Source organism: Cherax quadricarinatus, chromosome 13 (genome assembly GCF_038502225.1).
Source record: "Cherax quadricarinatus isolate ZL_2023a chromosome 13, ASM3850222v1, whole genome shotgun sequence".
NCBI classification, from domain to species: Eukaryota; Metazoa; Arthropoda; class Malacostraca; order Decapoda; family Parastacidae; genus Cherax; species Cherax quadricarinatus.
Genome location: NC_091304.1, coordinates 44,093,826 through 44,108,008, shown reverse-complemented (window position 1 = coordinate 44,108,008; position 14,183 = coordinate 44,093,826). Strand labels below are relative to the sequence as shown.

General features: G+C 45.2%; 1 protein-coding gene across 2 annotated transcripts in view; it reads right to left on the bottom strand.

The window, feature by feature from the left end:
* Positions 1 to 13,246, bottom strand: part of LOC128688561 (Protein kinase, cGMP-dependent at 21D) — an 885,484-nt gene extending 872,238 nt beyond the window's left edge. Inside the window, exon 1 of one of the 2 annotated variants that reach the window (XM_053776430.2) lies at positions 13,138 to 13,246. The gene's annotated coding sequence lies outside the window, so the exon portion shown is untranslated. The remainder of the gene's footprint in view (positions 1 to 13,137) is intronic. The other variant, XM_053776431.2, reaches the window with a different exon arrangement.
* Between the last annotated feature and the right edge of the window lie 937 nt (positions 13,247 to 14,183).

Sequence of the window (14,183 nt, the reverse complement as noted above, 5' to 3'; positions counted from 1 at the left end):
TCTATCCATTTAGCCATTTATTTCTGTTTATATTCTCATAATTCTAGCATCATATACTAGAATTATGAGAATATAAACTGTCATATGACAGAGTGGATAGGGAGGGAATGTGGCAGATTTTGCAAAAGTATGGAGTAGGTGGTCAAGTTAATAAAAACAGTAAACAGATTTTATGCAGATAGTGAGGCTCAGATTAGAGTATGTAGGAGAGAGGAAGATTATTTTTCAACATGATTAAGGTATTAATAGATAGGGTTGTAAAGGTTGTAAATGTTAGGTGCTGAGGAGAGGCGATGCCACAGTTCTTTTGGCAGATTGTGAAGAGAAGGTATGTAAAAGAGGCAAGTTAAAAGTCAAAATAAAAAATGGAAAGGTGATGAAAATAACAAAAATCTAGACAATGGAAGATTGTATATCAGATTGGAGGAAGATAATACATTTTCAAATATCTTGGAGCGGATCTGTCAGCAGATGGGACTCTGAAAGATGAGGTGAAACGTAATATAAATGATGAAAAGCAGGTGGGTAGTGCACTGAAGCATCTGTGGAGACAAAAACTTTATCCACTGAGACAAAAGGAAAATGTGCCAAAGTTCAGTAGTACAAACAATACGGGTGTAAACAAGGGACTGTGAACGTTGCAGAAAAGAGCAGCTGGATGCAGTAGTGGTGATGTGATTGAGGGTAATGTGTGAATATTATGCTGGCAATTCGAAGCTTGGAGATTAGAAGATGGTGTGAATTACCAAAATTATAATTCAGAGAGATAAAGAGGGGCTGCTGAGAGGGTTTGGACATTTCGAGAGGATGGAGCAAAAGAGAATGACTAGATGACTTGGGCGGAGGGAAGGTGGAGAAGGGGGTCACCCAAGGAAAGGTTGGAGGGAAGGAAAAAGAAGTTTTGGGTGTTAGCAAGCGGTTTTGATGATTTGTCGAGCTGTCAGAGTGTGAGCAGGGTAACATTTATCAGTTAACTAGACGCGAGTCTTAGAGGTAGACAGTACAGTACCTGCACTCTAAAGGCAGGTAAGTGCAGTTTTGAGGGACTTCGTCACTGTGATCCCAGCACACTTTTGCAAAGACAGTGACTGAATAAATAATGGTAAGCTAGTTTCTTCTTTTGGGGAGACGGCTGGTGTATTAAAATTGTATTTAACATTTTTAAAGAGTTAACTCCTGTTACCAGATCATTCATATACACCTGTGACTTGAAGCAACAAAACTTGCGGTCTTCCAACTTGACGTTTCACTCCTTATAGTGACTTTTCTTTTGTTCAAATATTCCCTTATTCATCTTAATTACTTTCCTTATACCTCAGGTTGTTTCTCTACTTTGCTAAATATCCTTCTAAGTGTCATGGTATCAGTGGTCCAGCAGTAACTCCTGCCTCTTGTAACTAGTAGAGCATTTAAACATGATCTGAGATACATTGGAAGACAAGCCAAAATATCGATATAATATACACAGACCTTAACATGTAATAATAGCGAAATCGAGCACAAAAGATAATTTACGGAAAAAAATGAGTTCTTTAATTTCAATAAATCGAATCCAGATTGAAAATTTGCCCGAGTTATGATTCTCATGACAGACAAACCTCTGTACAAGAATTTGTATGAGAATGGCATCCAAGAAGGACACAAAACTCTCCAAGTTGATGTAAACTCGGATTTCCAGTGGGCCACACGCAAAAAAAAACCTGTATTTAATGAAGTCAATTCAATTACTCCGCCTTAAAAAGTTAAATTTAAAAAATTAAATGGAATATAAAATAAAATCACGCAACTCATCCTTGTGACACCGTAATGGTTGACCACTTCTCCAAACGCTCATCCTTGTGGCGTCCTGATGGTGACCTGACCCCGAGCACTCCTTGTGATGCTCTAAATAACTCCGTCTTATTCAATACACACGAAACTTTTAGTAATCTCGTACCCAAAGCTTCATCGACCCTCCCACAGTGTGTCACAATGCATCCAGTGCCCTGGCCATCACTACATGGGAGGAGGACGTGCAATTGCAGACGGTCTGCATCTTGAGTGTTGGGTGGGGGCTGAAGGGAGTTACCCGCTTGAGGAAACTGTAATAAGGTCGTTAGCGTCTTGTTACACGCTTGGGCAGCCGCCTATACCTGGTTAATGAGACCATCACCTAGATGTTAGAGGCTGGCCATGGGAATTGGTGCTTTTGACGTCTGGCTCCCATGTTCGCGATACCCAAGTTGGTCTAAGGGTTCCTGGCTTCTACGTCTGACTTGTCCAGGGTTTTCTAGGGACGCCTGGTTCCTACGTCCGACTTCAGCATGCTAGTCTTATTACGCCTGGCTTTTACCTTTGCTATTTGCAAATTTAAGGACGCCTAGCTAGTATGTCCGTCCTGTCCGTGCTAGTTTTAGGATGCCGACTTTCGTTCGTGTTAATTACAAGTATATTTTTGTGGTTCTAGGTGGTTCCAGGGTCATAAGGGGTATTTGGGCACACATTACGGTAGAAAATGGAAAAAATCACTACGACGGAGAATGTCAACACACAGAAAATTGACATTATATTGGGAAGTTAGGCAGTGCTACCTATTCCAGTTAGGGTCCTGCAGTGTATGCACGGAGTTGGGCTGTATGATTTACAAAGCAATGGACAGCTTGGCTATTCACTGCTTCTAACATTACCAACTGTCAGCTGTCTTAACAATAAGCTGCTCTTATAGGATAAACACGGAGGCTCAAACTAGCCGCTTCGACAGTGAGATCTAACTTACTCTCAACGTAAAATAGCTGATATAATTTGTCATTACAGAGACCATAATGATGTATAACTGCTTCGCATGGGTCAGTAGGCCTGCTGCAGTGCTCCTTCTTTATGTTCTTATAAGTAATAAAAAAGAATCTAGGATAATGGGCGAAAACAGTTCTTAGGTATACGGACCGAAAACTTCGCCTTCAGTAAGGCCGTCAGATTACTCACATGTTGTACAGATCCCACAATATATTGCATGCAATATATGTTAACCTTGCAACCCTGAACTGACCAATACAAATGCAAATTACAAACTGCTCGACGATCAAACGGAAACATTACGGAAAACAAGAGTCTAGAAAATAAACTATGGCTATCAAATGAAGGGTAAAGGTCCGAGCCAGGAGGTAGGGTCAGTCTCCACTATCAACTCTACTAGCCACAGGTCAGCGGAGGTCATTCCACCCAGAGCCACACCTGACGAGTCCCCAGCAACCATGTTGGGGTCAATGATTTTTTCACACGCGCGCTGTCACGCTACACCTGACTACTGCTACAACATTCCCAGCACACCACACTGTGTGGTACAACCCTCCACACCAGCACACCACACTGTGTGGTACAACCCTCCACACCAGCACAGCACACTGTGGTACAACCCTCCACACCAGCACACCATACTGTGTGGTACAACCCTCCACACCAGCACACCATACTGTGTGGTACAACCCTCCACACCAGCACACCATACTGTGTGGTACAACCCTCCACACCAGCACACCATACTGTGTGGTACAACCCTCCACACCAGCACACCATACTGTGTGGTACAACCCTCCACACCAGCACACCATACTGTGCGATACAACCCTCCACACCAGCACACCATACTGTGCGATACAACCCTCCACACCAGCACACCACACTGTGTGATACAACCCTCCACACCAGCACACCATACTGTGCGATACAACCCTCCACACCAGCACACCACACTGTGTGGTACAACCCTCCACACCAGCACACCACACTGTGTGGTACAACCCTCCACACCAGCACAGCACACTGTGTGGTACAACCCTCCACACCAGCACAGCACACTGTGTGGTACAACCCTCCACACCAGCACAGCACACTGTGCGATACAACCCTCCATACCAGCACACCATACTGTGCGATACAACCCTCCACACCAGCACACCATACTGTGCGATACAACCCTCCACACCAGCACACCACACTGTGTGGTACAACCCTCCACACCAGCACACCACACTGTGTGGTACAACCCTCCACACCAGCACACCACACTGTGTGATACAACCCTCCACACCAGCACACCACACTGTGTGATACAACCCTCCACACCAGCACACCATACTGTGTGGTACAACCCTCCACACCAGCACACCACACTGTGATACAACCCTCCACACCAGCACACCACACTGTGCGATACAACCCTCCACACCAGTACACCATACTGTGATACAACCCTCCACACCAGCACACCATACTGTGCGATACAACCCTCCACACCAGCACACCATACTGTGATACAACCCTCCACACCAGCACACCACACTGGTACAACCCTCCACACCAGCACACCACACTGTGTGATACAACCCTCCACACCAGCACACCATACTGTGTGGTACAACCCTCCACACCAGCACACCACACTGTGATACAACCCTCCACACCAGCACACCACACTGTGCGATACAACCCTCCACACCAGTACACCATACTGTGATACAACCCTCCACACCAGCACACCATACTGTGCGATACAACCCTCCACACCAGCACACCATACTGTGATACAACCCTCCACACCAGCACACCACACTGGTACAACCCTCCACACCAGCACACCACACTGTGATACAACCCTCCACACCAGCACACCATACTGTGTGGTACAACCCTCCACACCAGCACACCATACTGTGTGGTACAACCCTCCACACCAGCACACCATACTGTGTGGTACAACCCTCCACACCAGCACACCATACTGTGCGATACAACCCTCCACACCAGCACACCACACTGTGTGATACAACCCTCCACACCAGCACACCATACTGTGTGGTACAACCCTCCACACCAGCACACCATACTGTGCGATACAACCCTCCACACCAGCACACCTCACTGTTACCAACACACTAAACCTGTATACCATACTGTCTGCCAGAACTCTACGCCATCAAACCTCATTACATCGTCTACCACGATCTTCCACAACATCTTTGATTCCCAACAGCTGCATAAAGACTGCAAAAGACTTCGACAAGTCCGATCATGGTGTAACAGCGCACAAAATGCGTGCTAAAGTTGTAACTGGAAATGTGGGCAGATGGATCTTTGAGTTTCTAACCAACAGAACACAAAGAGTAATGGTAAACACAGTCAAGTCGGATGCTGCTAAAGTGAAAAAGCTCTATTCCACAAGGCACGGTACTCACCTCCATCATCCTCATATCAGACAGAGATGTAAACCACAGAATCGTGTCTTCTTTTGCAGACGATACTAGAATCTGCACGAGTGTGTCATCCGTTGAGGACACAGTAAATCTCCAAGCGAATATAAACCAAGTTTTCCAATGGGCCACGGAAAACAAAATGATATTCAATGAGAACAAATTTTAGTTAATCCGTTATGAAATACTTGAAGAAATAATAGCCAGAACACAGTATATTACAAACTCTAACCACACAACAGACTGAGAAAGTAACTTGAAGGACCTGGGAGTGTTAATGTCAGAGGATCTCGTCTTCAAAGATCACAGCGGTGTCACTATCACATCTACGAGGAAAATGATAGAATGGATAATAAGAACCTTCAAAACAGGGGATGCCATGCCAACGATGATCATTTTTAAGTCACTTGTTCTTTTTAGGATGGAATACTGCTGCTGCTGCTGCTGCTGCTGCTGCTGCTGCTGTCTTCAAGGCAGCGAAATCGCAGATCTAGAGAATGTACAGAGAACTTTCACTGCACTTTAAGCACTTTAATTACTGGGAACGTTAAGAGTTTCTTGACCTTTGCTACCTTTAACGCAGGCTATAGAGATTCATTATAATCTACACTTGGAAAATCCTTGAGGGACTGATCCCAAATCTGTACACACAAATCACTCCCCTTGAAAGCAAAAGAATAGGCAGAAGGTGCAGCATTTCCCCAATGAAAAACAGGCGCCATGAGTCAACTAAGAAAACACAGTAAGAGTCCGGGGTCCATGTCTGTTCAACAGCCTCCCACAAGCATAAGAGAAATTACCAACAGACCCCTGGCTGCCTTCAAGAGGGAACTGTACAAATACCTCAAGCTAGTACCCGGTCAGCCGGGATCTGGTTCGTACGTCTAGCAGTAACAGCAAGACTGATCAGGCCCTGATTCACCGTGAGGCCTGGCCATGGACTGGGCCGCGGGGGCGTTGACCCCCAAAATGACCTCCGCGTAGATATCCCCTGCCACGACCCACCACATCACTGTGTCACAACATTTTACTTCACGTCACCCACTGCTCCACCATCTCGTGCGAGTTGAGCGAGAAAACTCTGAGAATCCCCTGTGAGCGTTAGACTTCATGACAGTCCAGCTTCGATTCAGGAACCTACGTCCTGCCTAGCAAACCCTAGCGAGATTTACGTCAGACTGACAGTTTAACAAGAGAATGATTGGAGAGATCTTTGATAACACCTTGGACTCACTACTAATGGTAGGATCACCGACAAAATATTAGGTAAATGGACACGGGCAACTAATGTGACATTTTATTGTGGCAACGTTTCGCTCTCCAGGAGATCTGTCAAGCCGTTATCGTAACGGATTAACAAAGCTCCTGAAGAGCGAAACGTTGCCACAATAAAATGTCCCATTAGTTGCATCTCTGCCCACTTACCTAACACCTTGGACTCAGTTCCACACAGCAGCGCACACAAGCAGAGAAGCAGGATAAGGTAAGCAAGTTTATTCGGTATACACAAATACAGTTACACAGATTATCTTACATAGCAGCATATGTGTAGAGAACCTGGGATAACCCTAAAAAGTCAGACAAAGTGATTTATTTCCATTGGGGTCCTTCCACTGGGGGTCCTTCCATTGGGGCAGTGGCGTCGTAAGGGGCGCGGGGGGGGAACCCCCCGGGTGACACCATATAGGGGGTGACACCATAGAGCCTCTAAAGAAGGTGACACTAACGCACAAAACAGTGCCTCACCAACATAAGAGAAGAATCCTTCGTTGATTTTGATGATTTGATACATGATTTTGCATAATTGAAGGCAAGGAAATGTAAGATCAGATTCACTGAGACGCTACCTGTACTCAAGGTCAAATCGGAACTAGTGTTTCTCTGTTACAATGTTTTTCTTTATTTTTCCAGTTGTTTTTTTTCATTGTTGATGAATAAATGTAAGATGTGTTGCTGTACTCAAAGTGATATTTGAGTTTATGTTTCCTCAATATTACTACGATTGTTTATCATTAATAAAGTTGAGAAGTATTCTCCTGTTCAGTTTATGGCCCTTAAACGTTCTCATTGTTAAACATTCGTCACTGGTCATGCAGTGGTGACGTAATTGGAGTTTAGCCCCCCATCCCCCCGCCCTTGAATTTCATGGGGGTGACACCAGAGATTCCGCCCCGGGTGACACCAACTCTAGCGACGCCTCTGCATTGGGGTAATGGGACAGTTAAGACCTGTCACCAACTACTACTACCTCAAGCAGACGAGTCACAGGGCCGTTAGGAAGACCTATTTTTTAGCCTTAAAGTCGTAAATGGAATACCACACTGGACGACGACCTGGTGGAGGAATACTATGCACAGTGTCAGTAGGTATTATGACTGCTCCTCGGAGGAGAAAATCATTAAAACCGATCAGTATGTTTTACGAGGCTGAGTGAGAAGTTAAATCCTTCAAACACATCTAGGAAAGCACAAAACAAACACCCACCCACACACACACACACACCTCCCACCCCACACTCAGCTATAGAATCCCACAGTACACTACCAGGTCCCCCACTCTCACAGGCCCCCCAAACCACAGTGTTGGAGAGGAAACTGAAGGTATGGTACATAAACGCTGATGGAATAACAAATAAGTGGGAGGAGTGGCACGAAAGAGTCAAAGAGGCATCACCGGACATCATAGCTCTCACAGAAACCAAGCTAACAAGTATGATAACAGATGCCATCTTTCCAACAGGATACCAGATCCTGAGGAAAGACAGAGGGAACAAGGGGAGTGGAGGAGTGGCACTGCTGATCAAAAATCGATGGAATTTTGATGAGCTGGAAAGAGGAGACAGTGGAGAAGCAAGTGATTACATAGTGGGAACGCTTCAGTCTGGAGGTCCCAAAGCCGTAATTGCAGTGATGTATAACCCACCACAGAACAGCAAGAGGCCAAGGCAAGAATATGATGAGAGCAACAGAGCGATGGTTGACACACTGGCTGCAGTGGCCAGAAGGGCTCATGCATGCAGGGCAAAGCTACTGATCATGGGTGACTAACCACAAGGAAATCGTTTGGGAGAACTTTGAGCCACATGGGGGCCAAGATACATGGAGGGCTAAGATGGTGGAGGTGGTACTGGAAAACTTCATGTACCAACATGTAAGGGACACTACAAGAGAGAGGAGAGGATGAACCAGCAAGACCGGACCTAGTAATTACCTTGAGTAGTGCAGATATTGAGGACATCACATATGAAAGGCCCCTTGGGGCCAGTGACCATGTGATTTTAAGCTTCGAATACACAGAGCTACAAGTGGAGGGGGAAGCAGGAAGGCCCTGGCGAATGAAGCCAAACTACAAGGGGACTACATGGGAATGAGGAACTTCCCGAACGGGGTTCAGTGGGACAGAGAACTGCCAGGGAAGCCAGTGAATGAGATGATGGAATATGTAACAACAATATGCAAGGAAGCTGAGGAGAGGTTTGTACCCACGGGTAACAGAAATAATGAAAAAGCCAGGATGAGCCCATGGTTCACCCAAAGGTGCAGGGAGGCAAAAACCAAGTGTGCTAGGGAATGGAAGAAGTATAGAAGGCAAAGGACCCAGGAGAATAAGGAGAACAGTTGTAGAGCCAGAAATGAATATGCACAGATAAGAAGGGAGGCCCAAAGACAATATGAAAACGACATAGCAGCGAAAGCCAAATCTGACCCGAAGCTGTTATACATCCACATTAGGAGGAAAACAACAATGACCAGGTAATCAGGCTAAGGAAGGAAGGAGAGACAACAAGAAATGACCGTGAAGTATGCGAGATTCAAAGAAGTGTTCATCTTCTTGGACTACAAGAAGGCGTTCGACACAGTTCCTCACAAGAGATTAATACAGAAACTAGAGGATCAGACACATGTAACAGGAAGGACACTGCAATGGATCAGAGAATACCTAAAAGGGAGGCAGCAGCGAGTCATGGTACGTGATGAGGTATCACAATGGGCGCCTGTGATGAGCGGGGTCCCACAAGGGTCAGTCCTGGGACCAGTGCTATTCTTGGTATATGTGAATGACACGACGGAAGGGATATACTCAAAGGTGTCCCTGTTCGCAGACGATGTAAAGTTAATAAGGAGAATTAAATCAGATGCGGATCAGACAGGTTTACAAAGAGACCTGGACAGGCTGGACGCATGGCCCAGCAACTGGCTCCTAGAATTAAACCCCGTCAAATGCAAAAGTCATGAAGATCGGGGAAGGGCAAAGAAGACCGCAGACAGAATATTAGCTGGGCGGTCAAAGACTGCAAACCTCACTCAAGGAGAAAGATCTTGGGGTAAGTATAACACCGAGCACGTCTACGGAAGCACACATTAACCAGATAACTGCTGCGGCATATGGGCGCCTGACAAACCTGAGAATAGGGTTCCGATACCTTAGCAAGGAATCGTTCAAGATTCTGTACACAGTGTACATAAGGCCCATACTGGAGTATGCAGCACCAGTTTGGAACCCACACCTGGCCAAGCACCTCAAGAAATTAGAGAAAGTGCAAAGGTTTGCAACAAGGCTGGTTCCAAAGCTAAGGGAAATTCCTACAAAGGTTAAGGGAAATCAGTCTGACGACACTGGAGGACAGGAGGGTCAGGGGAGACATGATAATGACATACAAAATACTGCATGGAATAGATAAGGTGGACAGGGCCAGGATGTTCCAGAGATGGGACACCGAAACAAGGGGTCACAATTGGAAGTTGAAGACTCAGATAAGTCAAAGGGATGTTAGGAAGTATTTCTTCAGCCACAGAGTTGTTAGGAAGTGGAACAGTCTGGCAAGCGATGTAGTGGAGGCAGGAACTATACATAGTTTTAAGACGAGGTATGATAAAGCTCATGGAGCAGGGAGAGAGAGGACCTAGTAGCGGTCGGTGAAGAGGAGGGGCCTTGAGATGAGTCTCGACCCCTGCAACCACAATTTGGCGAGTACAATTAGGTGAGTACACACACAAACAAACATCTGCAGCAGGAATAATTTCACTAATCAAAAACTCATGCAATCCTGCAATTTCCAGGTTCCCTCCCTGGGATTCGTGCGCGTCACCATGCGCTCATGTGCACGTAACATAACTACACGCACACTTGTATGTGCTTGCGGCTATGTGTGTGTGTGCGCGCGACACCGTGTAGTCAATATGTTTCTCTAACCTCGTATACACATGAGAATCAGCAGTGAACGTACTCATCTATTTGTGGTTGCGGAGGTGTCAGGTCGTGTCTTAGCTCCTGGTCCCATCCCTAAACTACATGCTACTTATACCACTGTCTTGGTCAAGAGACTTATCGTGCCTTATTTTAAAGGTATATACATCGTTTACCTTCTCCAGGTTCTCTTCAGTCACTACACTTTTTGACCATCAGACCATGAAGGTGCTGCCTCACACCAGTGTGGCTTATTAGCCTATTTAACCTCCATTTGTGTTTCTTTACATCCAATATCTGCCTCAAACACTCAGTCCTTGTCTGCCCTACCTACTCTTGCAATGTACTTAACGTTAGGTCTTCTCTGGTATTTCTTTCCTCTGATCTTTACTTCCGTTATCCTTAGACAACACACGGACAACCAGCACATAGGGTAATGAAATTTATAGCGACGTTTCGGGCCCCACGTAGACCGAAACGTCGTCACAAGATTCATTCTAGGTGCGGGTTCTGTATTGCTCAGTTAGCCTCGCCTCGTAGAAGAGCGTCTTAGTCCGGGACTACTATTGTTGCGACTCTCTGGATTTTCTTTACTTTGCTTGTAATCAGGTACATACATATGGGCTTCGTGCGGGTACTGCATACTCTATGACAGGTCTAGTATATGTCTATATCAGTAGTCTCCAACCTTTTAATACGAAAGGACCAATTTGAAAAGCCAAATTTCAAGGAGGGCCACATTTTGCAATTTTTTGTTACTTTTATTAATAATATTTTGTTATTGTTGACACTATGCAGTGTGGAACATACATAAAAGTGAATTGATAATTTCATGCGAGGGCCGCATCCATTTTGTAGAAGGTCCACATGCGGCCCGAGGGCCGCATGTTGGGGACCCCAGGTCTTCAGTGTAAATAGCGAGTTCTAAATGATTCTTTGTTAAATTTCTTTAAAAATGTTCTAACATTTGCTGGGCGAACAAGTGTTGCTGACACAATGTTGATGCAAGGACTCGGTGATATGTTCGTTACAGTGCTGACCATCAAGCTCACTACACCTGTTCTATGTTTGAAGTGTTTGACCAGAGTTCCATAAATACACCCTTGTTGCTGTTGCAGTTTAGTGACCATTCCTCCCATTATCTCAGTGGTCAGTGAAAATCATCAGACCACTGGGATAGCCAGAGAATGTGAAGTTTTGGGAAGATTTCAAGAACAGCACTGACCACTCTGTGTTTGTGTTTACGCTTATAAGTGAGCCCTTATACAGTGTCATAGATTACGCTTGCTCTTCACGGTACTCTGCCTTGACAAAAAAAGACTGCAAATCACCCAGAACAAAATGGTAAGATTCATCCAGGACCTGGGACCAAGAGAGCATGTAGGCCAGGATGAATTACAACAGTTGGATATGCTGAATGTTGAAGACAGTAAAACAACTGAAGTTAAATCAAGTTTATAAAAATTACTCACAGTGTCTAGAATATCTTGCTGTCAAGTTTGTCAAGGGTGGGAGGCAAAGCAACTATAGTACCAGGGGAAGGAAACACAACTTTGTAGTACCCACAGTCAGTGGCCAGGCTTCAAATATATATTATTGTACAGCAATAAAGAAATGGAACAGACTACCTGCACATGTCAAAGCCAGTTACAGCATGAACCAGTTCAAGAAGAGTGCCAAAAGGTGTCTGATGAATGTAGCGACAGAAAGGGACGAGAATGATTTATTATTTTTTTTAGCTAACACACAGGTAAATATAAATAACTCAGTTTACCTTATTCCTAGTATATCTCCTTTATAGTATAATAAGCTATTATCTACTTTATAGCATAATAAGGTATTAAAAGGACCCCAATTAAAATAAGTCACTGACTTTTGTGGGTTATCCCAGGTTCTCTATACATATGCTGGTATATACGATAATCCATGTAACTGTATTTGTGTATATCAGAATAAACTTACATGTGTCCTCGCGCGCACGCTTACATATGTGCGTGTGAGGTCAATCGATTGTGGAAGTACTGAGTTACTGCATGCGGCAGTTGCTGGTTCACTGACCTCACCACCGTCCCTCCCTGACCTACAGATGGTACATTTCCACTCCACCTGGCACCTGCTTCAGGACACATTTTGACTGGGGTTTAACAGCCTATGACTTTTTGTAGTAATATTTTCTGCCTCTTTTAAATGTGTCAGTTTTCTTAATGAAGGGTTTTTGATCCAAGGTACTGAAATTATCTTTTAATTCATCAGATCAGATCATCATTATAATAATTAAATCGTCACTTCAGATTAGTCACTTCATATTAGAGTGTCACTTCAGGTTACATTGTCACTTCTGAGACAGACAGACACAGACACAGACACAGACACGCACAGTAGCAATCAGTGAATAGGCGGGGTCAGGAGCTATGAATCGACCCCTGCAACCACAAATAGGTGAGTACAAAGAGGCGAGTACACACACACACACACACACACACACACACACACACACACACACACACACACACACACACACACACACACACACACACACACACACACACACACACACACACACACTCGACCCCTGCAACCTCAACTAGGTGAGTACACACATTAAAACAATCTGAAAATAGTAAAGAAACTTAGTTAACAACCTTCTAGGAGAGAAACTAAAGGAGATATGTTAACGATATTCTACATACTTAGAGGCTTTAACAGGCTGGATAATAAAATTTACCTGAGGACACAACAGACAAGTGCATCACTGAGAAGTAAATTCCCACAAGACACTGCAGTGGCAAAATACAACACTGAACCAACACAAGTGGTGACTACAGCGTCCCACCTCGTACAGTCACTGGGAGAATAAGTCTGGCAACAAACTTCACCAGTCTGAACAGCACTTACAACGATGAGGCGTCACAGTGGTGCCGAGTGCTGGTTCAGTCTTAGGGTTGTTAAATAAAAAGCAGAATTGACTGAAAGGTGTGAAGGAAGTAAATTATATCTGGAATTCCAAGAGTAAAGTTGAGATTGGTGAAAATTTGCAGAGAATCCACACCGATAGATGGTAAGTCATGAGGCATGATCAGGCATGACTCGAGCAGAGAGGCATGACCAGGCATGACTCGAGCAGAGAGGCATGATCAGGCATGACCAGGCATGACTCGAGCAGAGAGGCATGACCAGGCATGACCAGGCATGACTCGAGCAGAGAGGCATAACCAGGCATGACCAGGCATGACCAGGCATGACTCGAGCAGAGAGGCATAACCAGGCATGACCAGGCATGACCAGGCATGACTCGAGCAGAGAGGCATGACCAGGTATGACTCGAGCAGAGGCATGACCAGGCATGACTCGAACAGAGAGGTATGACTAGGCATGACTCGAGCAGAGGCATGACCAGGCATGACTCGAGCAGAGAGGTATGACTAGGCATGACTCGAACAGAGATTCATGACCAGGTATGACTCGAGCAGAGATTCATGACCAGGTATGACTCGAGCAGAGATTCATGACCAGGTATGACTCGAGCAGAGGCATGACCAGGTATGACTCGAGCAGAGAGGCATGACCAGGCATGATTCGAGCAGAGAGAGATGACCAGGCATGACTCGAGCAGAGATTCATGACCAGGTATGACTCGAGCAGAGATTTATGACCAGGTATGACTTGAGCAGAGGCATGACCAGGTATGACTCGAGCAGAGAGGCATGACCAGGCATGATTCGAGCAGAGAGAGATGACCAGGCATGACTCGAGCAGAGAGGCATGACCAGG